This window comes from Balaenoptera acutorostrata, chromosome 7, assembly GCF_949987535.1.
Source record: "Balaenoptera acutorostrata chromosome 7, mBalAcu1.1, whole genome shotgun sequence".
Taxonomy (NCBI): Eukaryota; Metazoa; Chordata; class Mammalia; order Artiodactyla; family Balaenopteridae; genus Balaenoptera; species Balaenoptera acutorostrata.
The window spans coordinates 52,358,228-52,368,977 of NC_080070.1; positions in this window are offsets into that span (position 1 = coordinate 52,358,228).

The following is a 10,750-nucleotide window of genomic DNA, read 5'->3' on the forward strand; positions in this document are numbered from 1 at the left end:
AGGGTGTGATGAAATTCACATGCTGTCTATGAAGAGGCCTTACCAGTGGCTCGCCCTCCCCAGTTGACTAGGCTAAAGCTGTTTCATATCAGTCAAGGTCACACAAGAGTAAACCAAAACCAACTTAGCTACAGCTTAGCTTCATTTCTAGTGATGAGGTCTTTTGGCTCTTCATATTAGAGTACCTTGAGATACCAAGTAAGATTGCTGAGCACAGAATAAGAGTGGCTATTAAGGCACAGTTCATACAGGCAAGGCTGATGCCTATATGAACTAAAGTTGGCTATTTTAGTCACATTAGAGGTCTCAGTATTGGAACTGGAAGAGATCTTAGAGACTCTTAGAATCCAACTGCACTATTATACAGATGAGAGGTGAAATTAACCTTATTTAGGCTCAGGGAACTATGGGAACTACTCAGTTGAGCTGGACCACTAACAGGACCTGGTAGTCCAACCTAGCAAATCACAGAGCAGGGGAACTGAGGCATATGGCAGATACCTGGGTTTGGAGAGGGAAAGGGTTAGTAACACCTATTAGTAACTCAGTCCTGAAACACCCCTACAGTGAGCTGTGACGCCTTCCTCTTGAGGGGCTGAGGTATGCTGTGGGCAGGAGGCAAGTAGCCTGGGGTGGGACATAGCCCATACCCTTTTCCAGAGTGTTGCTCCCTTCCCACATGTGAGGAGCCTTCCTGCCTGGGAGCTCACTTGAGGGGTTCTGGACCCAAAGTGGCCATAGTCAGGTGCTCTTGCTCCAGTGACCTGGTTATAAAGTCCTCAGGGGAGGGGAGCATGCACTGCCTCCTTTTCCATCCCTCTGGATTTGTTACCATTTTTCTTGCACTCAACACCTGCCAATAAAGATTGTCTACACTGTAAAATAGATAGCTAATGGGAAGCAGCCGCATAGCACAGGGGGAGACCAGCTCGGTGTTTTGTGACCACCTAGAGGGGTGGGATAGGGAGGGTGGGAGGGAGACGCAAGAGGGAGGGGATATGGGGATATATGTATACGTATAGCTGATTCACTTTGTTATACAGCAGAAACTAATACAACAATGTAAAGCAATTATACTCCAATAAAGATGTTAAAATGTATACTAAGAAAGATTAAAGAAGGAAAAGAAAAACAGATTGTCCACACTGGAAAAAACTAGGTGAGTGATGTAGCTGAAACCACCACCAAGATACTTTGACCACAGTTTGGTCTTAGTCTAACCCAGTTTTACCAGACATTTTAATGGGCTGCTTCGTTTTTGCTCTTTATTCATTAGAAATGTGCCTGTGTTCACATTGGTGCCATTAAATATGTGTCTATAGCTGGAACAGTGTCCTTTGAAAAACGACCATTGGACTAGTTAATTTTATTTGTGGTGTAACAAAGAATGCTGGGTTTGGGACTGGAAAATATGTGTTTAGAGTAGGGGTTAGTAAGCAGCCCATTGTCCCAAAGTTTTCGTAAATAAAACTTTATTGGAACACGGCCACATTTATTCATTTATGTCTTAACTAGGGCTGCTTTTGTGCTACAACATCAGAATTGAGTATTTGCAACAGAGACTGTATGGCCCACAAAGCCTAAAATCGTGACTGGCGCTCACAGAAAGAAGTTCTTGGCCCCTGGTTTAGAGCTTTGCAGTTACTTTTTTTTCTGCCATCTGGAGAATAGGAATAACCTATACCTCATAAAATTGCTGTTGATTGTTCACTGAGTGGCCTCTGAAAGCTCTTAACTGGTAAGCACTGGAATAATTTGTTTATTTTATATCCTCATCAAATTCCTTGAAAGTCACATAGTGGAAAATTAGGTTAGCAGTTACCTAATTGTGTCTGGCTTTCTTTTCTATTCTCAAATGGCTCTGATGACTCTAGGACATTTGACACCCTAGACTGCTCTTATTTTTTTTACCTCCCTCATTTAAATTAATTTCACATACTCATGGAATAAAATACATAGGCATCATAAAACCTTTATACGCATATAGCTGTAACTGTTAGTAATCCAAATCAGCATGACATTTTACCCAAATTCTAGTCCCATCACTAAATTGCTTTATAGTTATAAGGTATATTCACATTTCATTTCATCCTCACTAACTCATAAGGTATATGGAACAAGAATTGTCCCTATTTTATAGCTAAGTAAATAGGCTCAGGTTGTTACTGCCAGAGGTCACACAGACACAGGTACATTACCTTGGCAGTATCACACGTACTGACACTGCCTTTTCATGGTTATGAAACTTCATGTTAAGTGAGTCATCTCTATTAGTCTTTTTTTTTTTAATTATTTATTTTTGGCTGCGTTGGGTCTTCATTTGCTGCTTGCAGGCTTTCTCTAGTTGTGGCTCACGGTGGCTACTCTTCATTGCGGCAGGCGGGCTTTTCATTGCGGTGGCTTCTCTTGTTGCAGAGCACGGGCTCTAGGCACACAGGCTTCAGTAGTTGTGGCTCGCGGGCTCTAGAGCGTAGGCTCAGTAGTTGTGGCGCACGGGCTTAGTTGCTCCGTGGCATGTGGGATCTTCCCAGACCAGGGCTCGAACCTGTGTCACCTGCATTGGCAGGCAGATTCTTAGCCACTGCGCCACCAGGGAAGTCCCTATTAGCCTCTTTATGGAACTCCCACACCTCCTTTTGTTGCTAGAATAAGGGCTTTCTCCAGGCCTCTGCAGTAATGCAGCCCTCACAAGTGGAGTCTGCATGTTCTTCACACTGTCCACAGCAGAGGCTTTGTGGTCTTGGTATCTTCCAGATCTGCATTCTCTATTTCCACACCTGATCTGGGTACTGTTTGAGAAAATCACACACTTCTATTGATTGCACCCCTGTAAACTTATCTTTGATTCAACTGAATCGGCGGAAACCCTGTGCAATTGTCCTTTTATATATTCATTCTCTCCCTGTTTTCCTCGTGGTTAATTTAGAATGTCATCATGCTCCTCAAGCTTATCTCACTGGTTTCCCCTGCTCTCACAGCAGATGGCCTTGCCTCCCATTTCAGATAGGAATTCTCTACTTCCTGAATACAAGGAAGGATTTTGTCAAAACCTTTGAACTTCACAGAACTTCTTTCTGTGAAGTTCTAGGCATCATAAAACCTTTGTCCCTACCTTCAACAATGTTGCTCTTAATTCAGATATGATACAGAATGTTCAATTACATCAAAATGTAGCTCCATATGTTATGGACGCCCCAGCATGGTCAATCTAACACCCATTCCCAACCCCCTTGTCCTCTGCCTCCCTCTCCCATAGAAAATGAAAGAGAGAAATGCTTGCTTTCATTTCAGTGCAGGAACTTTGCATTGAGAGCTACACTCCAACAGAACAAATTCACTGCCTAAGTTCTGGAAATTATGGCTTTTCTTATTCAGTTTATAAGTTTAATGAAATTCAGGACACCTACCTGAATCAGGCAGGGGTAATACGTCTGGACAAGAGATGACAAATCTTTCCAGTTTGGGATGATAGGGGAAATCTATAGATTTCTGAGTCACCTGCCTATGGCATGAGTTGGGGCATACGGTATTGTCTGTAAGACAAGAATTTCTTGTTCTTTTTACTGGTTAGTGTTGGAAGAAGACAGCCTAAGGGTCTGATTTCTCTGCTGATGCTGCTTAACAGGATCTTAGACACATTAGACACATAGCTCTTCTGTGCCTTAAGTTTCCTCATCTGCAAACTGACCTTAATTATATTAGTCCTTAGGATTATTGTGAGGCATACACAAGTGAATGTGCTTGGCGTGTTGCCTTGCACTCAGTAAATCCTTAAATGTTAGCTAATTTTGAACTGGTTGGACAGGGCAATTTGTCAAATTAGCAGTTGGGCAGATTGCGTGGAAGGGAGAGGACACTTACTGGGATGACTTTTTTAACTGAAGTGATTTAGTGGGAGAGAAGTGTCTGGAATTAGAGATTTATTTCCATGGCTCAGGTCCATAATTCTAATAACTCACTCATTATGTGATGTCTCATTCTCTATTAGTGACCAGGACCAAGAATCAATGAAGTACAACCTTCACCAATGCCATTTACTTTGAGAGCTTTTTTGAGGGGGTCTGAGACATTTGGTCAAAAGGTTAAATGGGCACCTAATTTCCATAGACTCATCGTCTAAATATGTCTAACTTTTCCAGTAACCTAACAAAGACATAGTTTTTAATACTGTATTTACTAGGATTATGCCAGCCCTAGCCAACTTGTCCTGAACCTTTGAGGGTAATCTCAAGAAAGGAGACAAATCAATATGGAAATACATGCATTAGAGGCAGTTTAGACTAGGAAATGTTTAGGAGGCTGGCTCCAGCCCACCACTATTCCCTGTCCCAGAAAGATTTATCTGTAGGCTTAATCCAGGTGATAGCAGGGTCCACCTGTAAGCTTCTTACCTCACAATGGTTGCTAACTTGTCTTGAGCAATATTCAGTAGTTATAGGGCTAAAGAATGTTGGTTCTGGAAACCAGCACCTCATATAATTCTTGGATGGGGCATGTGTGATATAAGAAAATATCACTATGCTAACCAAACAAACACTGTATGCTGTGTACACAGGTTAGAGACTGGGAAGAGATCTATGGGAAAGATTTTTAACTTACGAGCCTCCTGAATCAGACTAGGTTAGGAGACTTAATTTTTTGGTATGCACGTAATAATATTAAGGGGAAAAAAGATATTTAAAGAACCAATGCTTACAAATAAATAACCTAAATTTACACCTAAAGGAACCAGAAAAAGGAGAACAAACAAAACCCAAAGTTAGTAGAAGGAAGGAATAAAGATCAGAGCAGATATAATGAAATAGAGACAGACAGAAAGAGAGGAAGAAAGAAAGAAACTAAGAGTTGGTTCTTTGAAAAGATAAACAAAATTGATAAACCTTTAGCCAGACTCATCCAATAAAAAAGAGAGAGGGCCCAAGTAAAATCAAGAATGAACGAGAAGCCTCTTTCAGATGACACCACAGAAATATAAAGGATCATAAGAGATTACTATGAACAACTATACACCAATAAAATGGACAACTGAGAAGAAATGGATAAATTCCTAGAAACATACAAACTCCCAAGACCAAGTCAGGAGGAAGTAGAAAATATGAACAGACCAATTACCAGTAATGAAATTGAATCAGTAATTAAAAAAAGAAAAACAAATAAAAAAACTCCTAATGAGCAGAAGTCCAGGACAAGATGGCTTTACAGGTGACTTCTACCAGACACTTAAAGAAGAGTTAATTCATCCTTCTCAAACTATTCTGGAAAATTGAAGAGGAAGAAATGCTTCCAAACTCATTCAATGAGACCAGCATCACCCTGATACCAAAACCAGACAAAGCTGTAAAAAAAAAAAAAATTACAGGTCAATATCATGGATGAACATAGATGCAAAACTCCTCAGCAAAATATTAGCAAACTGAATTCAACAATACACTAAAAGGATCATATACGATGATCAAGTGGGATTTATTACAGGGATGCAAGGTTCATTCAATATATGCAAATAAATCAATGGGATACACCACATTAACAAAATGGAGAATAAAAATCACATGATCCTCTCAATAGATGTCAAAATTAAAACATCCATTCATGATAAAAACTCATCTAAGTGGGTATAGAGAGAACATATCTCAACAAAATAAAGGCCATTTATGACAAACCCACACCTAACATCACACTCAATAGTGAAAAGCTAAGAGCCTTTCCTCTAAATTCAGGAACAAGACAAGGATGCCCGCTTTCACCATTTCTATTTAACAGTATTGGAAGTCCCAGCCACAGCAATCAGATAAGTAAAAGAAATGTAAGGCATCCAAATTGTAAGGAAAGAAGTAAAACTCACTATTTGCAGATGATGATACTATATATAGAAAATCGTAAGGATGTCACCAAAAAACTGTTAGAACTAATAAATGAATTAAGTTGCAGGATACAAAATTAATATACAGAAATCTGTTGCATTGCTATACACTAACAATGAACTGGTAGAAGGAAAAAATAAGAAAACAGTCCTACTTACAATTGCATCAAAAAGAATAAAATACCTAGGAATAAATCTGACCAAGGAGGTAAAAGGCCTGTACTTGGAAAACTGTAAGACATTGATGAAAGAAATTGAAGACAACACAAATATATACTGTGCTCATGGATTGGAAGAATTAATATTGTTAACATGACCATATTACCCAAGGCAATCTAGAGAGTCAATAAAATCCCTATCAAAATACCAGTGGCATTTTTCACAGAACTAGACCAAATTCTAAAATTTGTATGAAAACCTAAAAGACCCCAACTTGTTTTGTCTTTCTCAAAACAACCTTGAGAAAGAACAAAGCTGGAGGTATCACACTCCTTGATTTCAATATTACAAAGCTACAGTCATTGAAACAGTATGGTACTGGCACAAAAACAGACCCATTGATCAATGGAACAGAATAGAGAGTCCAGAAATGAACCCACACATGGGCAATTAATCTATAACAAAGGAGGCAAGAATATGCAATGGGGAAAAGACAGCCTCTTCAATAAGTGGCATTGGGAAAACTGGACAACTACATGTAAAAGAACCAAATTGGATTACTTTCTCACACTATACACAAAAATAAACTCAAAATGGATTAAAGACTTAAATGTAAGACCTGAAACCATAAAACTCCTAGGAGAAAACGTAAGCAGTATGCTCTTTGACATCAGTCTTAACAATATTCTTTTGGAAATGTCTCCTAAGGCAAAGGCAACAAAAACAAAAGTAAGCAAGTGGGACAACATCAAACTAAAAAGCTTTTGCACAGCAAAGGAGACTGTTAACGAAAAGGTTACCTACTGAATGGGAAAAGGTATTTGCAAAGGATATATCTGATAAGATGTTAATATCCAAAATATACAAATAACTTATACAACTCAACATAAAAAAACAAAACAAAAACCCAACTTGATTGAAAAATGGGCAAAGGACTTGAATAGGCATGTTTCCAAAGAAGACTTACAGATGGCCAACAGGTGCATAAAAAGATGCTCAACATCACTAATCATCACGTAAATGCAAATCAAAACCACAATGAGCTAACACCTCACACCTGTCAGAATGGATACTATCAAAAAGACAAGAAATAGCAAGTGTTGGGGAAGGATGTGGAGAAAAGGGAACGTGTGTGTTGTTAGTGGGAGTGTAAGTTGGTGCAGCCACTATGGAAAACAGTATGGAGTTTCCTCAAAAAATTATAAAATGGAACTACCATATGACCCAACAATTCCACACTTCTGGGTATTTTTCTGAAGAAAACAGAAACGCTAATTTGAAAAAATATATGCCCCCCTATATTCACTGAAGCATTATTTACAATAGCCAACATATGGAAGCAACCTAAGTGTCCATAAATAGATGAATGGATAGAGAAGATGTGCTATAGCTACACAATGGAATATTACTCAGGCATAAAAAAAGAGTGAAATCTTGCTATTTGTGACAATATGAATAGGCCTAGAGGGTATTATGCTCAGTGAAATGTCAGAGAAAGACGCATACCATATGATTTGACTTATATGTGAAATCTAAAAAACAAAACACATGGACAAACATAGTAAAACAGAAACAGATCATAAATACAGAGAACAAACAGGTGGTTGTCAGAAGTGGGGTGGGGGATGAGTGAAATAAGTGAGGAAGATTAAGAGGTACAGACTTCCAGTTACAAAATAAATGAGCCACAGGGATAAAATGAACGGCATGGGGATATAGTCAGTATAATGTAATATCTTTGTATGGTGGCAGATGGTAACTAGACTTATCATGGTGATCATTTAGTAATGTATAGAAATAATCAAATCACTATGTTGTGCACCTGGAACTAACACAGTGTTGTAGGTCAATTATACTTCAAAAAAAAGAAAAAAATCTGCATAAAGTAAGATTTAAGAATTACTAATAGATTTTGCTGTCCATACTCCTCTTTTCCTTATCACCACAGAGAGATGATGAGCTAACTGGTTTTTCAATGGGAGTGGGACTACGGAGACTCTATTAAGGATAAGTAGTGGAATGTTAGAGGAAAACAACACCAAAAGCTGTTTCTTAACTCCAGAATATGGAATAAAAATATTTTGCTTTCAAAAAAAAGAAGAATCAGTGCTTAGTGGGAAAAGATAGGAAGGGCCTGCCGTTTTCACCCCTTCTCAACCTACTATCTCTCAAGATAGGTAATGAAGAAGGGCCTTTTGTATCATAAATCAAGGTCTTGAGTACTCTTTTTTCTTTTTTTTTTTGTTGTGTACTCTTTTTTTTAGCATAATAAAACAAAATGTAGGCTGTAATATATGCCAGATTCTTTTTGTAGCTATCATGCCTGAAGATTTTGATAGCTTTCTTCTATTTTCCACCCTAAAGTTAATCAGGCAGGTCACAACCAAGCCCTATATTAGTAAATACAAAAAATTCAGGAAAGGTATGTGATTTTTTTTAAATTATTTATTTTATTTTTGGCTGTGTTGAGTCTTTGTTGCCGCACACGGGCTTTCTCTAGTTGTGGCGAGTGGGGGCTACTCTTTGTTGCGGCGTGCGGGCTTCTCATTGCAGTGGCTCCTCTTGTTTCAGAGCACGGGCTCTAGGCGCACGGGCTCAGTAGTTGTGGCTTGCGGGCTTCAGCAGTTGTGGCACGCGGGCTTCAGTAGTTGTGGCTCGCAGGACTCTAGAGCACAGGCTCAGTAGTTGTGGTGCACGGGCTTAGTTGCCCCGCGGCATGTGGGCTCTTCCCGGACCAGGGCTCGAACCCACGCCCTCTGCATTGGCAGGCGGATTATCAACCACTGCGCCAACAGGGAAGCCCAGTATGTGATTTTCTAATGGATCCTCTCAGGGGGAGCAGTTGCCCCCTCTACCCAAGCCTGTTCTCCAGGAGAATACCTTGAAAGTGGAGAGGTAATGCTTTTCTTTGGCATTCTTCACAGCAGGTGCCATATCTAAATCCACCTTCTTTTTTAATTCATTGGAAGATGGGGAACTGCCCTTCAGGACACAGCCACAGCTCCCTACTTTTGGTTCCTCTCCTATTTCACTGAACATTCCTTCTTAACTTCATTTGTAGGTTTCTTTTTGTCCACTCTGGAAGAGACTGCTTTTTGCCTCCTTGATAGCCACTTTCCTCTTCACTTCTAGTAACAGAACCTTGGTTATTTATTTATTTTTTTTTAGGGTGGTAATGGACCTATAAAAGACTACACTGTCCAGCTTCCCTAGATGTGGTCAGTGAGTCAAGTGAAAGTGAGTCATGTGGGACTTCTGGGAAGAGCTGACTCAGCTAGGAGAACTGCCCTTTTGTCCCTTTTCTTCCTGCCTAGAAGCTGGATGGGATTGCAGAACTCCTCTGGCAGTCATCTTGGCTTGCACCATTGAGGATGGAGCTATGCACCTGAGAATGGCAGAGCAGAAAGATAGGTGGAACTGGTGTATAGGTGATCTGGTGAAGCTGCCATCCTAGTCCAGACTTCTTTAACAATTTAATAAACGTCTTTCTTATTTAAGCCATTGTTGTTTGTTTCTGTTTCATGCAGCTGATTCTAATCCTAGCTGATACACCCACTCCTTATGTTATCAAACCAGGTTCATTTGCCCGACTCGCAGCAAGCCAGATGCTGAGACGCCAAGGTTTGCAGCAGAGAAACGATTTATACACAAGGCAGCCAAGCGAGGAGACGGGAGAACAAGTCTTAAATCCACTTTCATGAAGGTGAGGGGCACAGGCTACTTACAGGATAAGGAAGCAGGGTGGTCTGAGGTGTGGGGAAAGATGATTAAAGGTAAGAAAAATGTACAGTAATTGGGGTTCTGTACAGGCATATCTGAGTTACGTGCTTCTTCATGGGTTGCATGTTCAGAAAATGGTGGCATTTACATGATCTGAGGGTGAAGTTTTTGGCCTTCTGATGTCAAAAGGTTATCCACTGGACAGTCACCCAGTCCATGGTCTCGACTGGTTTGATCTGGGCAAGACAAGCTCCGTGTTCCTGAAAAACAATTTGAGCAACTGTTACTATAGTGACTCATATATCAGAGGTGTTATCTGTAGGACGTGATCTAAGGAGTCTTGTGATATATTGGCTAAGCTACACGAAGCTTGAAGGGTATGCAATCTGCAAGAACAATTGAGGCAAGCTTGATTGAAGACAGGTTACAAGATATTATTTATCAAGCAAGTTATGATTTAAGGGATCTGATGACCTCCCTCAGTTTCACTTATATTAGTGTTCCCCAAAGTTATGCCTTTCTTTACATTTTGTCCCCTTGGCAATATCCACACCCATGACTTTAGCACACACATGCCAGTGACTTCATAGCTATATCTGTAGTCCAAATACCCTTGAGCTCAAAAGCCTTATACTCAACTGCCTTTTAGACATCTTTATTTGGGTCCCCCCAACACCCGACCCAGACATTGTGGTTGGCTGAATAAGGGCCTCCTCCAGATAGATCCATGCCTTAATCCCTGGAACCTATCATAAAAGTGACTTTACAACTGTGATGAAGTTATGGATGTTGATATGGAGAGTTTATCCTGGATTATTCAGGTGGGCTTGATGAGTCAGAGAAGAAGGCAATGTAGCAATGGAAGCAGAGACTGGAGTGATGTGGGCACAACCAAGAATGCTGGCAGCCTCTAGAAGCTAGGAGAGATAAGGAATAGATTCCCCTTTTGAATCTCAGAAGGAACTATCCCTTCCAGCACCTTGATTTTAGCCCACTGAGACCCATTTCAGA